General features: G+C 44.3%; 1 non-coding gene and 1 pseudogene across 1 annotated transcript; both read left to right on the forward strand.

The window, feature by feature from the left end:
* The first annotated feature begins 9755 nt into the window (after window positions 1-9755).
* LOC123463542 lies at window positions 9756-13450 on the forward strand (annotated as a pseudogene).
* A 28-nt stretch (window positions 13451-13478) lies between these two features.
* On the forward strand, window positions 13479-13550 carry Trnaq-uug. Its single transcript has one exon. It is a non-coding gene; the product is annotated as a tRNA-Gln (tRNA).
* The last annotated feature ends 8291 nt before the right edge of the window (window positions 13551-21841 follow it).

The following is a 21841-nucleotide window of genomic DNA, read 5'->3' on the forward strand; positions in this document are numbered from 1 at the left end:
TCCTTGTAATTGCCTACAGCTGCATAAGTCGTACACTATACAATGCCTTGGAATGCCAATCACATTGCAGACTAAATGAATGGTGACCCCTGGAGTCATCCTGTGCAGTCTCTCCGACACTCCCAGCAGATCTGACTACAGTCCTAATTTCCCTTCGTGGGGCACTGCTAACCCTCGGCTGGTCAACGTGACCTGAAAGGCTGCTATTCCTGGCCCTCGAATTAGAGCACAGAGCCAGCTCTAATACAGCCATTCCCATGACCTCTGGGTCAATGGCAGCCACATCCACTTAACCTAAACTAGTCCAATCCATTGTACTGCGGGCTCTTGATGGGAATCCACACAGCCTGCTGAGACAAATTTCTAAATGTAAGCCCTGATAGTTTTCCATTAACAGTACCTAATGATGCAGAGTCAGCAGAATCCCAAAGCTCAAGGGGCAGATATCAAAAGACACCCTTTTCTCAAACAAGGTAGAAGATGAGGATTGACATCCCAAGGTTGTCCTCTGACTTCCACATGCACACCATGGCACACGTGCACGTACGCGCACACACACACACACATACACACAGAGAGGGAGGCTTTATTGGGTTCGGGTACAATTCAATAATAAAGTACTTATCTAGCATGTGGAAGGCTCTGGGTTTGTTCCAGCAACAAGGAAGAGAGAGACAGAGATGAACTGAACCGGAAATGGTGGCACACGTCTCTAATCCCAGCACTTGGGAGACAGTATCTCTGTGAGTTCAAAGCCACCCTGAAACTACATAGTGAATTCCAGATCTACCTGAGCTAAAGTGAGACCCTACCTCAGAAAAAAGAGAGAGACAGACAGGCAGACAGAGATTTCTCTGACCAAAATGGGGACTGGACGACAAAGCATTGTGTTAGCCAAGGGAAGGACAAGGCAGAGCACAATGCATTTGGAGGTAGTGAGCGCCCGTCGCTGCAGATGGTCAAACCCCGGTTGTGCTCCCCAAGCCTGTTTGCTTACTGTGGAGTAGAAAGGACTCCGGTGCCCACAGAAGCTTGGACAATCATGTGCCACAGTGAAGCCTTCCATGTGGGCTTTTAAAATAGTAAAGATATTCAAACATATGCACACAAACAGAAACATGATATTCCAAGAATTAACTAGACTGTGCTGCAGATCTGCCTCCAACATTTTTTTTTTTTTTTTTTTGGAAGCATGCGAGTGTAAAGACGCCTTCCTTGCAGGGCATCAGTCAGCCGAGTCGCGATGCCAGCACTACAGGATTAGGAACCAGATTCTAGGGTGGTTTTCTTCACAATTCTGTGAGACAGTCTATTTCTTTATGTTACCTTTATGCCACTAATTTCACATTTTATAAAGCCTCCCCCCTATATTGTCCCCATACAGCTATCTAAACAGCCACATGTACAACCCCAAGACTCATGTCTGCTGTCGTTGATGTCTTTTGCTTCACCGATGTATTTACCGATTTACGGTTCATTGACTTTCACAGTTTGAAAATTAATGCTAAATCAATGCTCGGTATAAATTTATGATGATTCTACTGTCAATTATTTTGCAATAGATTGTTTGACTGATGTGGTATAAAACGCCGTGGTATATAAATGAAAACATTAAGCAAGTTGAAGGCATAAATTCAGCTAGCGCCCTAGTATAGCAGCTTTTGAGTGAGAAACTATACAGCATTTTTATGTAGCATCTGGGGAAACTGTGCAGCAGGGGAGTTTTTAGCATTAATTCCACAGTTGCGCTAAATCTAACATGTCAGTCTCTAGCTACAACCCAGCCAGATTTAAAGCGCTAAGTTTTCGCTGCTGCGCCACATGCTGGATTCTCTAACATGGTGGGTCTTGAGGAAGCTCAGCCTCATGAAGCGAGACTAGACGCTTTAGCATTTAGACGTGGAAATAATCTGAAGTACAGGATATTCCAACATGTAGTTTTCCCTCACAATCAGGAATCTTTCCAAAATTGCTCTAATGTTTTGAGCAATCTGCCTTAAGTAGAAAAAAGAAAAAAAAAATTATCAGCCAGGCATGGTGGCACACTCCTTTAATCCCAGCACTTGGAGGCAGAGGTAGGAGGATCGCCATGAGTTCAATGCCACCCTGAGAATACACTGAATTTCAGGTCAGCCTGGGCCAGAGTGAGACCCTACCTCAAAAAACCAAAAAATATACATATACATATATATATATATGAAAAATAATCCTTTCAATTCTAATTACATTTTCAGGGCTTACCTTTTTATCTCATGTGTGTGTATATATATATATATATATATTTTTTTTTTTTTTGAGAGAGAATGGGCACTCCAGGGCCTCTAGCCACTGCAAAAAAAAAAAAAAAGAAAATTGCAGATGCCTGGGCTACCTTGTACATCTGGCTTTATGTGGGTACTGGGGAATCAAACCTGGGTCCTTCGGCTTTGTCAACAAGCATCTTATCTGCTAAGCCATCTCTCTGGTCTTCTTTACTTTTCCTTTTTTTTTTTTTTTTTTTTTTTGTATTTCAAGGCAGGGGTCTCACCCTAGCCCAGGCTGACCTGAAACCCACTAGGTAGTTTCAGGCTGGCCTTGAACTCACAGCGATCCTCCTATCTCTGCCTCCCAAGGGCTGGGATTAAAGGCGCGTTCCACCATGCCTGGCTCATAAATTTGTTTTTTAAAAACATTTTACTTATTTATTTAAGAGACAGAAAAAGAGCATGGGTGTACCAGGGCCCCCTGCCACCGCAAATGACCTGCAGATGCACCACTTTGTGCATCTGGCTTTACATGGATGCTGGGGAATCAAACCCAGGCTAGCAGGCTTTGCAAGAAAGTGCCTTTAACCACTGAGCAATCTCCTCAGCCCCTTCTTCTGCCTTTAACAGATCATAAAACTAGAAACTTCACAACTGACATGTATAAGGAAGAAAGTGCATAATAGCCATAGCATTTCAAAGGCACATATGTCATAGCTCAGCGCATTGAACACATGCATGCATGCCATCCTCAACCAGATGAAGATCCAGGATGTCACCAGCTCCCTGAAACATCCTGAGGGCCAGTCACTGTCCTGAAGGTAACTACTGTGGGTCTAGGGAGTGGATAAAGTGCTTTCTGCACAACGAACCTGATTTCAGATTCCCAGGACTTGGGTAAAGCCAGATGTGGTCATGAGCCTCAGTAACCCGGATGCATCTACTGCATGATAGGAACGGAGACAGGAGACTCCCTAGAAGCTCGTGGGCTGGAACAAACAACAGGAGACCCTGCTTTAAACAAGGAGGAAAGCAAGGACAGACACCGGAAATTGTCTTCTGGCTTGCACATGTGCATGGTGGCACTATCACATCCGCACTCACACACAGACACACACACACACACACACACACACACACACACACACACATTTTAAAAACAAAAATAAGGCTGGAGAGATGACTTAGCGATTAAGGCGCTTGCCTGCAAAGCCGTAGAAGCCAGGTTTGATTTTCTAGTAACCACATAAGCCAGATGCACAAGGGGGCACATGTGTTGGAAGTTTGTTTGCAATGGCTAGAGACTCTGGTGTGCCCATTCTTTCTCTCATGAATAAATTAAATTAAATAAAAAACCAGAAATATATCCATGCCATTGCACATAGTTTGTTCCTTCCCGTTGTTGTCTACCAGGTGTGTCTAACCCGTGGCCTGTGGGCTGCAGGTGTCCTAACACCTAGCTATGAATGTAGTGCAATACATTTGTAGATGATGACATCATGTGATGTGAAAAGATTGGACACCCCTGTTACATACTATCCCCTTGTTTAAATGAACCACTGTTTATGTATCTGCTTTACCACTGACAAGCATTTAGTTAGTTTCTGCATGCTGACTACTACAGGTACTGCTGCCGTGAACACTGTGGAGCATGTCTTTGAGTGAAGGCAAGCATGATTTCTTGTTGAAGTCAATGAAAATACTTTCCAATCCTAGTGATACGGCTAGAACATCTGCCCCACGTTATGTGTTCAGCCTCTTAGGAAGTCAGCCTACAATTTTTTTCCCTGTTTTGGTTTTTTTGAGGTACGGTCTCACTTTAGCCCAGGCTGACCTGGAATTCACTATGTAGTCCCAGGCTGGCCTTGAACTCACAGTGATCCTCCTACCTTCGACTCCCGAGTGCTGGGATTAAAGGCATCTGCCACCATACCTGGCCAGCCTACAATTTTTTAAAATAGCCATTTATCTGGGCGTGGTCATGCACGCTTTTAATCCCAGCACTCAGGAGGCAGAGGTAGGAGGATCACTGTGAGTTCGAGGACACCCAGAGACTCATTCCAGGTCAGCCTGAGCTAGAATGAGAACCTACCTCAGAAAACCAAAAAATATATATGTGTGTGTGTGTGTGTGTGTGTGTGTGTGTGTGTGTGTGTAAATATATATATATATAATGTTCATTTATTTGAGAGAGAGACAGAGAGAAATAGAGAATATGGTTGTGTCAGCCTCTTGCTGCTTTATATGAACTCCAGATGCATGTGCCACTTTGTGCATCTTGTTTTATATGGGTACTGGGGAATCAAATCCAGGCCATCAGGCTTTAACCACTGAGCAATCTCCCATCCTACAAATTTTTCGAAGCAGGCTCTCACTCTAGCCCAGACTGACCTGGAATTCACTATGCAGTCCCAGGGTGGCCTTGAACTCAAGACAATCCTCTTACCTCTGCCTCCCAGTGCTGAGATTAAAGGTGTGCGCCAACATGCCCAGCTTCGTCCTACAATTTTTGAGATACAGCAAGGAAGTATGGATTTGTATATTTCAAGCCTTAACTCAAGAGAATAAGAAATTAACCAAGAGCTGGGAGTGGTGGCCCATGCCTATAATCCCAGCATTCAGAAGGCTGAAGTAAGAGGATGGTTGTGAGTTCAAGGACAGCCTGGGCCTGCACAGTAAATTTCAAATCGGCGTGGGCTACAGTGAGATCCTACTGTGGAGAGAGAAAGAAAGAAAGAAAGAAAGAAAGAAAGAAAGAAAGAAAGAAAGAAAGAAAGAAGAAGAAGAAAGAAAGAAAGAAAGAAAGGAAGGAAGGAAGAAAGAGAGAGGAAGGAAGGAAGGAAGGAAGGCTGGAGAGATGTCTTAGTAGTTAAGGCACTTGCCTGCAAAGCCAAAGGACTCAAGTTCGATTCCCCAGGACCCACATAAGCCATACACACAAGGTGAAGCATACATCTGGAGGTTGTTTACAGTGGCTGAAGGCCTTACCATGCTCATTCTCTCTCTCTCTCTGTATCTGCCTCATTATCACTCTAGCTCTCAAATAAATAAAAATAAAATGTTAGAAAGAGAAAGAAGAAAGGAAGGAAGGAAAAAAGAAAGGAAGGGAGAAAGAAAAGAAAGGAAGAAAAGAGAGAGGAAGGAAGGAAAAGAGAAAGAGGCTGGATAGATGGAGCAGCTGTTAAAGACAGTTGCTTACAAAGCCTGATGACCCAGGTTCAATCCCTGGCTACCCACATAAAGCCAGGTGCACCAAGTAACACACACACCTAGAGTTCATTTCAGTAGCAAGAGGCCCTAGCAAGCCTCATTCTCATTCTCTCTCTCCCTATGTCTCTCTCCTTGCAAATAATAAAAATTTTTACAAAGAAAGAGTGTGGTGGCGCACGCCTTCAACCCCAGCACTTGGGAGGCAGAGGTAGGAGGATCGCTGTGAGTTTGAGGCCACCCTGAGACTACAGAGTGAATTCCAGGTCAGCCTGAGCTAGAGAGATCCTACCTTGAAAAACCAAAAAAAAAAAAAAAAAAGAAGAAGAAAGAAAAAACAGAAAAGAAGGGAGAAAAGAAACTGGCTAAGCTGGAGTGCAGTGGCACACATTTGTAATCCCAGCCCTTGGGAGGCTGAGGCTGAGGCAGAGGCTGAACTGTGACTGGGATACATAGACAGCCCCGTCTCAAAATGCGCACATGAAAGAAAAGTAAGCAACTTTATTGGTATATTAGTACACTTCATTTTTTTTTATTTTATTTTATTTTTTCTACCCAGTGGCAGAAGCAATCACAGTGACCGTGCAATGCTGTCCCTTCTTTCAGCACTGCTCGAGTGGCTGGGGCCTCTAGCTGCCAAGTCACCACGTGCTGAGGCACTGTCCCCGTCTGGGCCTGGCTGCCTGCCACACCTCTCAGGTCTGCTGGCCCCTGCACTTTATGTGTGGGCAAACGGAGACTCAGAGGTGAACTCATTTCCTCATACACAGACAGAGCTGGGATTTGAGCCCCTCCACCAAGAACTTGCATTGAACTTACACACAACACAAACAACCCCTGGTTACTCTCTTTGAACATGCCCTTTCAAATACGAAAAGCTGGGATAGGCTATGCCGGTGGCCTCTGACATCACTGGGGCATATCATCTGCCCAATCCATGCATACGCCCATGTGTGTGTAGCCTGTGCCCACACCTTGCTAGCCCACAGATACTCTTAGCCCAGAGTGGAGGGAGTAGCCCAGATCTTCACCTGTCCTTCCAAACCCACGATTAATGGCTTGTGAACTGTTTGCTATGAATCTTCTAGGCCTTGGGATTCTGAGACTTATAAAATGCAGCTTCTTAGAATTCAGAAGCTTTTTATCTAGATCACCCTTTGCTTGAGGCCATAAGTGCTGAAGACCACAGGGGAGTGAAGGAAAAGATGGAGAGGAATATCTCATTCTGTCACTCACATACATGTTTCATTCCATTATTGCCTTGAACTCCTTTTAAACCTTCTTGATAAAAGAAAAAAAAAGAAAAGGTAAACAAAAAGCTTTCACTATACTACTTCAAGTCTGCCACTGGACTCCCATCAGACTGAATTCAATTTCAATGTAGACTTTGGGGAAAGTGTTAGCTCTTTGCTGTTTATGACATAGTTTCCAAACACCAGGGAAAAGAAAATTCTGTAAACAGTAAATTACTGCGAGCTTCCATTTATTAGGCACAACCTCTGATGCCAGGCGCGTTGCTCATCAGTCCTGTGTGTATTGCCTTACGGAATGTAAATAGCAACAGTAGGAAGGGGTGGACTATTTTCTCACCTTATGTATGAGCAAAGCGAGGCCCAGAGAGGGCAACTCATTTCCTCAGTCCCAGTGCTAGCCTTTGAGTCACTCAACCAAGAACCTGCATTGAACTAGAGTCAACACAAATGCTGCTTGTTATAGCGCTTCAGTGAAGAGAAAGGACAGGAGATGCAAGTGTTGCTATCTTCTCTACTAAAACATTTAAATCTTTTTATTTTTATTTATTTGTTTGAAAGAGGCAGGGAGAGAGAAAGAGAGAGAGGAAGAGAATGGGTACACCAGGGCCTCTAGTCACCCACAAAGTCCAGATGCGTGTGCCACCTTATGCATCTGGCTTATGTGGGTCCTGGGGAAATGAACTGGATCTTTTGGCTTTGCAGGCAAGCATCTTAACAGCCAAGCCATCCCTTGAGCCCTACTAAAACATTGAGAAACAAGCCAGGTGTGGTGGCACACAAGTTTAATCCCAACACTTGGGAAGCAGAGGAAGGAGGATCACTGTGAGTTTGAGGGCAGCCTGGGACTCTGTAGTGAATTCCAGGTCAGCCTGGGCTAGAGTGAGATCCTACCTCAAAAGAGAGAGAGAGAGAAAAGAAAAAGAATCTCATTTAAATACCAGGAGAAAAAAGCTGGGTGTGGTGGCGCACACCTTTAATCCCAGCACTCGGGAGAGGTAGGAAAACCACTGTGAGTTCGAGGCCACCCTGAGACTACATAGTGAATTCCAGCTCAGCCTGAACTAGAGTGAGATCCTACCTTGAAAACCCAAAAGAGAAAAAAAAAAAAGAAAGGAAGGAAGAGAAGAAAAATATACTATATAGAAAATGAAAGTTCCCCGTAAACTCATAAACTATTTTCCAGGACCTGGGGAGATGGCTCAGTGGTTAAAGGCACTTGCTTACAAAGTCTGCCAGCCCAAGTCCAATTCCACAGTCACCCACATAAATCCAGGCAGGCGTTTAATTACAGCAGCAAGAGCTCCTGAAATATCTATGCACACACCTACCCACACACACAATAAAGTTTCTTGCTTGCTCACTCACTCTGTGTCTCTCCTTGGAAATAAATACATAAAATATTTTTAATTAATTTTTGACTCATACACATAGATATATTTGGGCAACCAAACACATACCCACGTGTTCATGAACTGACACATGCCCACGCATAAGCATTAGTGAGGATTAATCAAGACACAAGTGTTATGAGCTACTTCCTTTCCACAACCTAGCCCCTCAAAGAAAAGGTTTTTTCAAAAATTTTTTTGTTGCCGGGTGTGGTGGCGCACGCCTTTAATCCCAGCACTCGGGAGGCAGAGGTAGGAGGATCGCCATGAGTTCGAGGCCACCCTTAGACTACATAGTGAATTCCAGGTCAGCCTGAGCCAGAGTGAGACCCTACCTCAAAAAAAAAAAAAAAAATTGTATATTTTTATTTATTTTAAAGTGACAGACAGAGAGAGAAAGAGGCAGATAGAGAGAATGGGTACACCATGGCCTCCAGCCACTGCAAACGAACTCCAAACACATGTGGCCCCTTGTGCATGTGGCTAACATGGGTCCTGGGGAATCAAGCCTCAAACCAGGGTCCTTTAGGCTTCACAGTCAAGCGCTTAACCGCTAAGCCATCTCTCCAGCCCAAAGAAAAGGTATTTTTTATTCACAGCCTTTGGTTTTGTTTTGTCTCATCATATACATTTTATTGGCTTTTGTTTTGTTTTGTTTTGTTTTTCGAGGTAGGGTCTCAGTGTAGCCCAGGCTGACCTAGAATTCACATGGAGTCTCAGGGTGGCCTCCTACCTCCTACCTCTGCCTCCCAAGTGCTGGGATTAAAGGCATGCGCCACCACACCTGGCCATTTTTTTGTTTTTGATAAAAACAAGCTTTAAGAAAAAAGCTTTTGTTTAAAAATATATATATTACTTCTTGGCTTTGCAGCTCTGCTGAATTTCCAGGTCCCTGCTCTAGAAAGCTCCCCTTGTCTCTACGGACCAGGCTGAGATGGGGAGACCCTGACCTACTCTTGCCCCCAGCCCCCCAATACCCCCCCCACACACACTTTCAGGAGTTCTCTGTACTTCTTTCCACTCTAAATCCATCACTTTTTTTTTTTTTCCCCAGACCCATGTTTGACTCCTACGCAGGCTTTTGGACCAAGTAAGTGTATGCATTTTCTCTCCCTTGGTTTGCGAACTCTCCCTCTCCCTGGTATATTCCTGAGGAAAGATGTAATAATTTGGCTGGAGAAATTGCCCAGCGGTTAGGGCGTTTGCCTGCAAAGCATAGGGGCCTAGGTTCAACTCCCCAGTACTCCCAAAGCTCCCAAAGCCAGCTGCACAAAGTGATATATGCCTCTGTAGTTCATTTGTAATCATCCCCCCTTTCTCTCTGTCAAATAAATAAATAATTTTAAATAAAAAAGAAAGAAAGAAAGAAAGAAAGAGAGAAAGAAAGAAAGGGCTGGAGGGATGACTTAGTGGTTAAGGCGTTTGCCTGCAAAGCCAAAGGACCTAAGTTTGATTCCCCAGGACCCACGTTAGCCAGATGCACAAGGTGGTTCATGTGTCTGGAGTTCGTTTGCAGTGGCTGGAGGCCCTGGCCCGTCCGTTTTTTTTTTCCTTCTCTCTCCCAAATAAATAAATTAAAATTAAAATAAACAATGAAGGAAGGAAGGAAGGGGGAAATAAAGAAAGATGGGGCTGTGGGAACCCGCCCTGGGCAGACGGAAGTCATGAACTCCAACATGGAGAACCTACCCCTCACATCATCGACCTTGCTGTACAAGGAGGACGCTGTCTATGGGCCCACCCAATGGCATTAAAGGTCTCCCCAAGGAGGAGGAGGGTCCCCCTCTGCTGGAGGTCAGCTCCTCCGCATGAAGCTTTTACCAGGCAAGGACTTCCCTGCCTCACCACCCAAAGGCTACTTCCTGACTTCCACGGACAGACCTGTGTCAACGTGCTCAAAAGTGACTGCGCAGCTGAGCTGGGCATCCCACATGTGCCGCTGACCATCAGGTGCCTACTGCAGAGTCAGCGCTCGGTGGAAAAGCAGGCCTTCTGCTCTTGGAGAACTACGGGGAGCACACTCTCGGGGGGATCCGCGAGGGAGCAGGCTCCTGCATCTGGAGAGGTGAGGCTGGTCCTGCCCTGGCCAGTACCGCAGCAGCCACCTGCCCCACGTCCCTGGAGGCCTTGCAGGAGCTGAGGGTCCCAGGGCCAAGAAGCACGCAGGCAAGCGTGGTAAGAAGCTGGCGGCCAAGAGAAAGAAGGGTAAGAAGAGTATTGAGGGGCTCTTCTTCCTCCCTCTTTTCCTTTCCCTCTCCCCCTCTGTCTATAAGTTATTTAAATTATGGCTGCGGTGGGGGTGTTGGGGCTGGGGCCCCGAGCACCTGGATTTCATTTTCTAAATAAAGCTGGGAAAGCGGGTAATCCCAGCACTTGGGAAGCAGAGGTAGGAGGTGCCATGAGTTCAAGGCCACCCTGAGACTACTTAGTGAATTCCAGGTCAGCCTGGGCTAGAGTGAAACCTTACCTCAAATAAATAAGTAAATAAATAAACTTGGAGGGGGGAATAGAAATGGGAGCTGGAGAGATGGCTCAGTGGTTAAATGCATATGCCTGCAAAGCCTAATGGCTTGGGTTCAATTCCCCAGTACCCATGTAAAGCCAAATGCACAAAGCGGCACATGCATCTGGATTTTGATTGCAGTGGCAAGAGGCCCTGGTGTACCCTTTCTCTCTCCTTGCAAATACATTTTAAGGGAGGGCATATCAAAATCTAAGAGGATATAAATAAATCATATAGAATCCTATGTTTTTGGACAATGAAACACTCAGGAGCCTTAGATTGTTCCTAGAAAATTTTCATTGCCAGGGCCTTCCAGTGAGTTGTTGGCCAGGGAGGTCCCTGATGCCCCCAACACATTACAGGCCATTGCCAAGGCCCTAGGTTTCCCACCAGGAATAGATGGTAAGACCCTATTGCTGAAGACTCCACATACTTGGGCTGCAAGGCCACTGAGAAATCCTGCTGAGCTGATAACCTCCTCCATGTAGACCAGCTGACAGAAAGCTGGAAGAAGCCATTCTACATGTAGTTTAATGGGAGAAAGAGATACCACCAGTGAGGATACTCAACAGTGGACACTGCAAGCCTTATAATTGGCCAGCCAGGCCAAATGAGCCAACGGGTGCAATAGTGGCACATCTATCATGGTGGAAACCAACTGCCCTGTAATTGGACTGGAGGCCCGCTCCATGGGAGGGAATACATCCCTGATACTGAAAAGTTAAAACAGGGGTAGTCATGAGCCCTAGGGGTGTAACATCTGCTGATGTCTGGATGAATGTATAAACTATGCTTATCAAATTGCCCAGTAAGCACTTCTCTTAATATTCATACTCTTATATTAATGCTACTCTCACTTTTGGTAGAGAATCTTCTCTTTTCAAATGGCAGTGACCTTGGGACGACTCAGAAGGTATCATGGTGCTAGAAAGAAGTGACTGGAATACTGAGTAATATCTCAATCACACCTTCCAAGGCTCAGGATCTAATGCGGAAGAGGTGGCAGAAAGTATGTAAGAGCCAAAGGAAGGGTAGGACTCCTTACAACGTGCTCGCTCCTGACATAAAATGGCCTGGATATCCATGACCTCACAGTGTCTGACACTACCTACACAAGACCGTCATAAGAGGAGGAAAAGATCATGCCATCAAAATAAAAGAGAGACTGAGATGGGGAGGGGATATAATGGAGAATAGAATTTCAAAGGGGAAAGTGGGGGGAGGGAGGATATTACCATGGGATATTTTGTATAATCATGGAATATGTTAATAAAAATTGAGAAAAAAAATTTAAGTAGAAATGCAGCTGGGTGTGGTGGCACAAGCCTTTAATCCCAGCACTCAGGAGGCAGAACTAAGTGAGCACCATGAATTCGAGGTCACCCTGAGACTTCTAGTGAATTCCAGGTCAGCTTGGGGTAGAGTGAGACCCTACCTCGAAAAAAACCAAAAATAAATAATAAAATAAGAAAAGCAGAAATGCTGGGCTGGAGGAAGGTCCTCCCTAAAAAAAAAAAAAAAAACATAGAAATGGCAGAGCGTGGTGTCCACACGCCTTTATTCCCAGCACTTAGGAGGCAGAGGTAGGAGGATCACAGTGAGTTTGAGGCCACCCTGAGACTACATAGTGAATTCCAGGTCAGCCTGTGCTAGAGTGAGACAGACACTACCTTGAAACCACCACCTCCCAAATTTAATTAATTAGAATTAAAAATAGAAATGTGTAACTGGCCAACTTGTACTGCAGTCTGTCACAAAGCAAAACTTCCTCTCATAATGCTGTTACTTAAGCATTGAAGAATATTGGCCCATGAAATAAATACAGTGCTTTTCAAAAAATGTGGGCATTCTATATTCATCATAACTTCTACCTAATAAAATCTTTGTGAACATTTATTGGCCTCCTCAGAAAATCCATACCTCATGCTTGCAGGACAACCATGCCATAAGGTAGGCACAAACCAAACGTATGGGGAAGACTTAAAGCAAAAAAATCAGTTTTAATTCAGAGTGAAGCACAAATGAAATACAGTTAACATTTCACAATGTGGAGCAAAACTTCATAAAAGACGTGTTGTTTTCTGCTTATTTTCATTTCTTGCAGAGTTGGGGATCAAACCCATGCCAAGCAGGGGCTCTACCACAAATACATCCAAAGTCATTTCTTTACATATCATAAATACGATTACAAAATTCACTTAAGATTAAAATAAGTTAAATCATGCCAGAGGTAAATATTTTAAATAAACTGTTGCCAGGATGGCAGTCGGAATTCTCCAGCATAAATCCATTCACAAGGGACGAGCTTGTGAAAATCCTACTACCCAGTTTATTTACTCTGAAGAACTAGCATGTAGAGACATAATCTTCGGGACCTTAATTTTTCCATCTGGAAAAGTACAGGACTGGTTTTTCCTGCTCACAAATCTAATTCCTAGCAGTCAATGCTGATGATGCCGGTTGTGGTTGGGTATGGCGCCCCCATGTGTGTCTTTGTGGTAATATTTTAGATATCTGAAAAGAACAGTGATGTCTTTATTTTCCTGTTTTCAAGTAAATGCTAAAGAGTGTGGCTAATCCTATTAAATTTCACGATCAAAGTTTTTTTTTTCTAAATTTTTAAAAAATGTTTTGTTTATTTATTTCAGAGAGGTGAGACAGAGTGTGCATGGGTGCACCGGTGCCAGCCCAGTAGAGCCAGTCTGACCTCTTGGCTTAGCTGGTGTCATTGCCTCAACCCATCCATGCTGTGTTTTTGCTGAAGGTAAAAGACAATGATGAATAGTTCAGATTCCTCTTCTTGCAGGACACTTCTGTCTTCCTGATGTCTGTCTTGTCATGAACATTTTACACTGAACAAATAAACAAACAAACACAAAAAATGGGCCCCATGGTGTAATGGTTAGCACTCTGGACTTTGAATCCAGCAATCTGAGTTTGAATCTCAGTGGGACCTCTTTTGTTTTGCCAAGCATGATGGCACATGCCTTTAATCCTAGCACTTGGGAGGCAGAAGTAGGAGGATTGCAGAGTTCAAGGCCACTCTGAGACTACATGATGAATTCCAGGTCAGCCTGGGCTACATTGAGACTCTATGTTGAAAAACCAAAAACAAACAAACAAACAAACAAACAAATGTCAGCAAATCCAAGGATTTTCCATATGCAAAGCAATCTGTAAGATACAGCTTGGTATCACCAAGTTTCCTCTTGTCAACAGTTTATTTATTTATTAAAATATTTTATCTAGTTATTTGAGAGAGAGGCAGATAGAGAGAGAATGGGTGTGCCAGGGCCTCCAGCCACTGCAAACAAACTTCAGCTCATGCCACATGTGCGTCTTTACGTGGGTACTGGGGAATTGAACCTGGGTCTTCAAGCTTTGCAGGCCATTGCCTTAACCATTAAGCCATTTCTCCAGCCCCTCTTGTCAACATTTTAATAATGCCTCCCTCCAAAACATGTGATTACATATGTCATGTAATTAGATCTCTATAGCAACTCTCAAGTCAGGCAGTTATCACTAGATCATGTTCTAGAAGAAAAAAAATACTTTTTTGCTTTTCTTTAGTAGCTCTGTGTCTGCCCACCTTGACATTTCAATCCTGACACATAGTGTGGTCTCAATAAATATTGTTGGGTGAAGTCCTTTATATATAAATTAATTTTGAGATAATGATTTGTGTCTACTTTTAAAAAATTAGATTCAGGGTGAAGGAGATAGACACTGAGGACATTCAACACCTACCAAACCAGAGATCCAGAGGCTCCTAAGTGCTCCCAGCGATATGATGAAGAGTAGAGTTTCAAAGGGGAAGATAGGGGAGAGAGGGAATTGCCATAGAATATTGCTTACAATTATGGAAGTTGTCAATAAAAAAAATTTTTTTTAATGCTCCCAGCATGGCTCAGAGAATTTTGCAGAAGAGAGGGCAGAAAGATTTAAAGCTATCATGAGTCATAAGTAATGTGTTAATTAACTATCCATTTTCTTTTGGGCATAAAAATGAAATAATATTCTAACAAAATACACACATCCACAGCTTTCCTTCTTACTTTTAAATTATGAAATTAAAATTTAAACCAAAATGATAATAATTTTATTGACTTAGAATAAAATATGTCAGGCTGGAGAGTTGGCTTAGCAGTTAAGGCACTTGCCTGCAAAGCCTAAGGACTCATGTTCGATCTCTCTCCACATCCTACATAAGCCATATGCACAAAGGTGACCCAAGCACAAGGTCGCACATGCACACTAGGTGGTGCAAGCATCTGGAGTAATTTTTTCTTTTTCTTCAGAAAGAGGGAGAGAGAAAATGGGCATGCCAGGGCCTCTAGCCAGTGCAGATGAACTCCAGATGCATGTGACCCCTTGTGCATCTGGCTAACATTGGTCCCGGAGAATCAAACCTGGGTCCTTAGGCTTCGCAGGCAAGTGCCTGAACCACTAGGTAATTGTTTATTGAGACCACACTATGTGTCAGGATTGAAAGGTCAAGGTGGGCAGACACATAGCTACTAAAGAAAGGCAAAAAAGTATTTTTTTTCTTCTATAACATGATCTAGTGATAACTGCCTGACTTGAGAGTTACTATAGAGATCTAATTACATGACATATGTAATCACATGTTTTATTTATTTATTTTTATTTTTATTTTTGTTTTTTGGTTTTTTTGTTTGTTTGTTTGTTTTGAGGTAGGGTCTCACTCTAGCCCAGGCTGACCTGGAATTCACTATGGAGTTTCAGGGTGGCCTTGAACTCACGACAATCCTTCTACCTCTGCCTCCCAAGTGCTGGGATTAAAGGCGTGCGCCACCACGCCCGGCCGTAATCACATGTTTTAGAGGGAGGCATTATTAAAATGTTGACAAGAGGGGCTGGAGAAATGGCTTAATGGTTAAGGCAATGGCCTGCAAAGCTTGAGGACCCAGGTTCAATTCCCCAGTACCCACGTAAAGACACACATGTGGCATGAGCTGAAGTTTGTTTGCAGTGGCTGGAGGCCCTGGCGCACCCATTCTCTCTCTATCTGCCTCTCTCTCAAATAACTAGATAAAATATTTTAATAAATAAGTAAAATGTTGACAAGAGGAAACTTGGTGATACCGAGCTGTATCTTACGGATTGCTTTGCATATGGAAAATCCTTGAATTTGCTGACATTATTTTTTGTTTGTTTGTTTTTGGTTTTTCAACATAGAGTCTCACTGTAGCCCAGGCTGACCTGGAATTCATCATGTAGTCTCAGAGTGGCCTTGAACCTTGCAATCCTCCTACCTCTGCCTCCCAAGTGCTAGGATTAAAGGTGTGTGCCATCATGCTTGGCAAAACAAAAAAAAACAAAAGAGGTCCCACTGAGATTCAAACTAGATTGCTGGATTCAAAGTCCAGAGTGCTAACCATTACACCATGGGGCCCATTTTTTTTTTGTTTGTTTGTTCAGTGTAAAATGTTCATGACAAGACAGACATCAGGAAGACAGAACTGTCCTGCAAGAAGAGGAATCTGAAGTATTCATCATTGTCTTTCACCTTCAGTAAAAACACAGCATGGATGGGTTGAGGCGATGACACCAGCTAAGCCAAGAGGTCAGACTGCCTCTACTGGGTTGGCCAGTAGAGCAATGAGTCTACCCTGGCAGAGGCCAGAGTTTTCACCCTCTGAAATTCACTGACACCTAAAACCTTAATATTCAAATGAAGATAACGTATGAGATATTTTTCAGTGGTTCTCTGATCTGAGGCCCTGAGAAAAACCTAATGCTGCTTTGGCATCCTCTCGCCATAGACTAGCACCCACTTCCTGCTTTCTACCTACTCTTCCCGGTCTCCCACACATCCACAGCTTCCCTTCCTGCTTTCCTTCACCCGTTTCGAACCCTTTACTGTATTCCAAGGAATTTTCATGCCCCACGATTCCTTCTGTTCTCTCCATGACCCAGTTTAAATTCTCATGTTCTCATCAGCCTCTTAAAGTTTCAGGCTGCTACGTCCTGATTTGTAAATTATGGAAATTTGGCCTAGAGAAATGGCTCAGTGGTTAAGGCGCTTGCCTGCAAAGCTTAACAGCCTGGGGTTCAATTCCCCAGTAGTCATGTAAAGCCAGATGCACAAAATGGCACATATGCCTGGAGTTTGCTTGCAATGGCTAAAGGCCCTAGCATTCTCTCGCACTCTCTCTTTTCTCTTTGTCTCTATCTGCTTGCAAATGAACGGAAATTTTAAATCATGGAAATTTTAAATATGTTATTTACTTATCTATTTATTTGAAAGAGAGAGAGGGAAATAGGCAGATAAATAAAGAGAGAGAATGGTGTGCCAGGACCTCCAGTCACCAGTAATGAACACATGTGCCACCTTGTGCATCTGGCTGATGTGGGTTCTGGGGAATCGAACCTGGGTCTTCTACAGCCCATAACTTATGGAAATTTTTAATATATGAAAAGTAGGTGAACTGGAGAGATGGCTTATGTGTTAAGGTGCTTGCCTAGGGGCTGGAGAGATGACTTAGCGGTTAAGCACTTGCCTGTGAAGCCTAAGGACCCCGATTCAAGGCTTGATTCCCCAGGACCCATGTAAGCCAGATGTACAAGGTAGCACATGCCTTTGGAGTTCATTTGCACAGGCCCTGGCGTGCCCATTCTCTCTCTATCTGCCTCTTTCTCTCTCTGTCTGTCGCTCTCAAATAAATAAATAAAAATAAACAAAACAAACAACCAAACAAAAAAGGTGCTTGCCTGCAAAGCCTAAGGACCCAGGTTTGATTCCCCAGGACCTAGGTAAAGCACATGCACAAGGTGGTGCATGTGTCTGGAGTTGGTTTGCAGTGGCTGGAGGCTCTAGTGTGCCCAACTTACTTTCTCTCTCCCCCACCAAAAAAATTAAAGATGAAAGGTAAGGACTGACACCCAACCAAAGTTGTCCTCTGACCTCCAGACACACACCATGACATGCATGCACCATACTCATGCACATGAATACGTACATGAATAACAATAACAAACAGAGTAGATAAAAGGGCTGGAGATACAGCTCAGTTAGTGGGGTTCTTGCAACAAAGCCCTGGGTTTGATCCCCAGCACCGCTTAAACCAAGCACATACCTACAATGTAACTTCAGCAGTCAGGGGGTGGAGGCAAGAGGAGCAGAAGTTCGAGGCCATCCCCAGATACACAGCCAGTTTCAGACCAGCCAGGAATACAAAATAAATATGTTGGCCGGGGTGGATGGAACACTGGGGTGACAGCTCACTGGGTAAGACCTTGCTACACCACCACGAAGGTTGGAGTTTGGATTCCCAGCACACACGCTTGGCCTCTAGCCCCAGTGCTGAGGGAGGTGGAGATAGGAGAAACACTAGGGCTCATGGGACAGCCAGTTTTGCTGAAAAACTTTGAACTCCAGGTTTTTTAGCCGGGTGTTTTCTGACATGTGCCTTTAATCCCAGCACTCTGGAGGCAGAGGTGGGAGGGTTGCAGTGAGTTCGCAGACACCCTGAGACTACATAGTGAATTCCAGGTCAGCCTGGGCTAAGATGCGACCCTACCTCGGAAAACCAAAAGAAAAAAAAAAGTAGCAGACACACCCAAAAAAAAAAAAATGTTTGTGTTTGTGCACATACGCATACATACACAAAATTTTGGAATGAAACTTCCAAAGGTCAGGAAAGTAAACAAGTCATACTCTCAAGGAGTCCCACTGCAAGATTCACAAGGCCCAATCCAAGGATACGTAAGCAGCCTTACCGCTAGGGAGAGAGACTGTGCTCGGCACAGCTGACTGCAAGCTGCGTACTGTGCTCCAGGGAGCTGCTGAGCCCCAGGGAGGAAGGTTTCGTGAGAGGTCACCCATGCTGCTGTGGGCTTTTTGGTGGCACAGCTGCCTTTGAATCATCTACGCTCCTGTTAAGTAACCTCAGCAAACTCATTGGTTCACTAAGGTAGACTCAGTGGGATTGTTTCTTCAGTCTGTCATTAGTGTTCTGTCTGGATGAACAGATGCTTGTCTCCCCAGGCAAAGTTAACGCAACACTGCCTCACAAGGAAACAACATGGAAGTAAGGTGGAAGAGCTATAGAGGAAGATACCCAACATCCTCCTGTGGCATAGGGCACATGCCTCTGCACACACACCACACACATGTGCAGCACCCACCTACCCTCGCGCACAGGAATACTTACACACATGTACACCACGCACATGCCAACAACAACAAAAAGTAGCTTGCTGTAAATTTCGTGCCATCAGAAAGTGAAAGAGGGCCAGGCGTGGCGGCACACGGCTTTAATCCCAGCACCCGGGAGGCAAAGGTAGGAGGATTGCCATGAGTTCGAGGCCACCCTGAGACTGAATTCCAGGTCAGCTTGGACTAGAGTGAGACCCTACCTTGAAAAAAAAAAAAAAAAAAGATGAGACAGGGCTGGAGAAATGGCTCAACAGTTAAGGCACTTGCTTACAAAACCTAACAATCCAAGTTCAATTCCCTAGTACCCATGTAAAGCCAGATGCGCAAAACGGCACATGCATCTGGAGTTCATTTGCAGTGGCTAGAGGCCCTGGTGCACCATTCTCTGCCTTTATGTGGTGGTTTGATTCAGGTGTACCCCATAAACTTAGGTAGTCTGAATGCTAGTCTCCCCAGCTGATAGCAGTTGGAAAGTGAAGCCTCCTGGAGGCAATGTATTATTGGGGACAGGCTTATGGGGGTTATAGCCAGTTTCCCCTTGCCAGTGTTTGGCACACTCTCTGTTGCTATGGTCCACCTTATGTTGGCCAGGGGGTGATGTCCACCCCCTCCTCATGCCATTGTTTTCCCCTGCCATTGTGGAGCTTCCCTTTGAGTCTATAAGCCAAAATAAACCTCTTTTGCCCACAGGCTGCTCTTGGTAGGGTGATTTCTGCCAGCAAGGTGAACCTGACTACAACACTCTTTCTGTCTATCTCTCCCTGCTTGCAAATAAATAAGTAAACACATTTTTAAAAGTCATTTGAGGGCTGGAGAAATGGCTTAGTGGTTAAGGCACTTGCCTACAAAGCCAAAGGACCCAGGTTCAATTCCCTAGGACCCATGTAAACCAGACACACTAGGTAGCACATGTGTCTGGAGTTCGTTTGCAGCAGCTGGAGGCCCTGGCATGCCCATTCTCTTTCTCTCTCTCAGGGGTGGGGACTGAGACTATGTAGAGGAACTGCTAGTACCTATGGAGTTTTCTTTCAAAAGGGGAAAAATCTGTTCAAAATTTATAATGATGATAATTGCACCATTCTGTGAAAATAAGAAAACCCACTGACTTCAAAGGATGTATATTATACTATGTGAGTGATAAAGCTATTATTTCAAAGAGCACACACTTGGGGTTTGTTGCTGGGTATGCAGAGGTGACCTTCAGATCTGTGCTGGTAGCAAGAGGGGGAGAAACAACTGCCAATGTGGCTGCGGCTGCTAAAGAAACGCCAGCAGTTTCTAATTTTATACTGTCCTACATTTGTCGAGTTTCGAAGCTTTCGAGTTGCTATAGTAGAGGCCAAAACAGAAATGCCTTTTGTATTTTATTATAACAGCTAAACTGGAAAATAAACTCATCAATTGCTTGTTACAAAGGAAATGAGCTAAAATCAGCAAAGATGTAACTGAGCTGAAATAAACCTTTGCTCAGTAAGATGAATGTATTCTCCCGGGAGGGAGAGTTTGGTAGTAAAAATAGTTTAAAGTGTTACGTTATTTTAAGAAGCATTTTGTTTCACTTACTGTTGATGGGCAAACATTTTTAAAAGTAGGGTAGATCTGTGGGAGAGTAAAAAGAAATGACATCTTGTTTCCATTTACTTATTCCTTCCAGTTCGTCTTCTTATTGCAAATCATTTTCCATTGTGGGAGGACATTAAATTTAATATATAAAAAGCAGTGGCTAGCCGGGCGTGGTGGCACACGCCTTTAATCCCAGCACTCGGGAGGGAGAGGTAGGAGGATCACTGTAAGTTCAAGGCCTCCCTGAGACTACATAGTGAATTCCAGGTCAGCCTGGGCTACAGTGAAACCCAACCTCAAAAAACACCCCCCCATGGGCTGGAGAGATGGCTTAGCGGTTAAGCGCTTGCCTGTGAAGCCTAAGGACCCCGGTTCAAGGCTCAGTTCCCCAGGTCCCACGTTAGCCAGATGCACAAGGGGGCGCACGCGTCTGGAGTTCGTTTGCAGAGGCTGGAAGCCCTGGCGCGCCCATTCTCTCTCTCTCCCTCTATCTGTCTTTCTCTCTGTCTGTCGCTTTCAAATAAATAAATAAAAAGTGAACAAAAAAAAAAAACACCCCCCCACAAAAAAAGCAGTGGCTATGTTCATGAATTCATTTTTCTCAGTAGTACCGCCTCCTGCAGCCATTTTATGAAGAATGTTATGGCCTGAATAGCTAATATTTTTATTTTTATTTTTATTTTAGTGTGTGGGGTTGTGCTTGTATGTGTGTGTATATGTGAGACCAGAGGTCAATGTTGGGTGTCTTCCTCAGTTGCTCGGCTCATTTATACATGTGTTTGTGTGCATGTGTGTGTGTGTGTGTGTGTGTGTCACATAGGTCTCACCCTATGTATCACAGGGTCTCTTGTCACCACAAACAAAAGACACGTGCCGCTTTTGTGTCTGGCTTTACGTGGGTACTAGGCAGTCAAACATGAGCCAGCAGGTCTTGCAAGCAAATGCCTTCAGCCACTGAGCCAGTGTCCCCTCTCCACCTTTTTTTTTTTTTTTAACTTATTTGCAAGCAGAGAGAGATAAAGAGAGACAGAGAATAGGCACTCCAGGGCCTCCAACTGCTGCAAACAAACTCCACATGCACGCACCACTTCATACATCTGGTTTTACGTAGGTACTGGGGAATTGAACCCAGGTTGTTGGGCTTTGCAGGCAAGTGCCTTAACTGCTGAGCCATCTCTTCAGCCCCTCCACCTTATTTTTCAGACTGGGTCTTTCACTGACCCTTGAGCTCCTGATTCCACTAGACTAACTGGCAAATGAGACTGCCCAGCATTGGGATTACAAGCATATGCCACCACACCAGCGTTATGCGTGGCCCTCAGGTTCTCATGCTTGCACAGCAAGTGCTGTTCCCACTAAGCCACCTCTTGAACCAAGAATAGTTAAATTTTGTTTGTTTGTTTTTGTTTCTCGAGGTAGGGTCTCCCTCTGGCTCAAGCTGATCTGGGATTCACTATGTAATCTCAGGGTGGCCTTGAACTCATGGTAATCCTCCTACCTCT

The sequence above is a fragment of the Jaculus jaculus genome, chromosome 9 (genome assembly GCF_020740685.1).
Source record: "Jaculus jaculus isolate mJacJac1 chromosome 9, mJacJac1.mat.Y.cur, whole genome shotgun sequence".
Lineage (NCBI taxonomy): Eukaryota > Metazoa > Chordata > Mammalia > Rodentia > Dipodidae > Jaculus > Jaculus jaculus.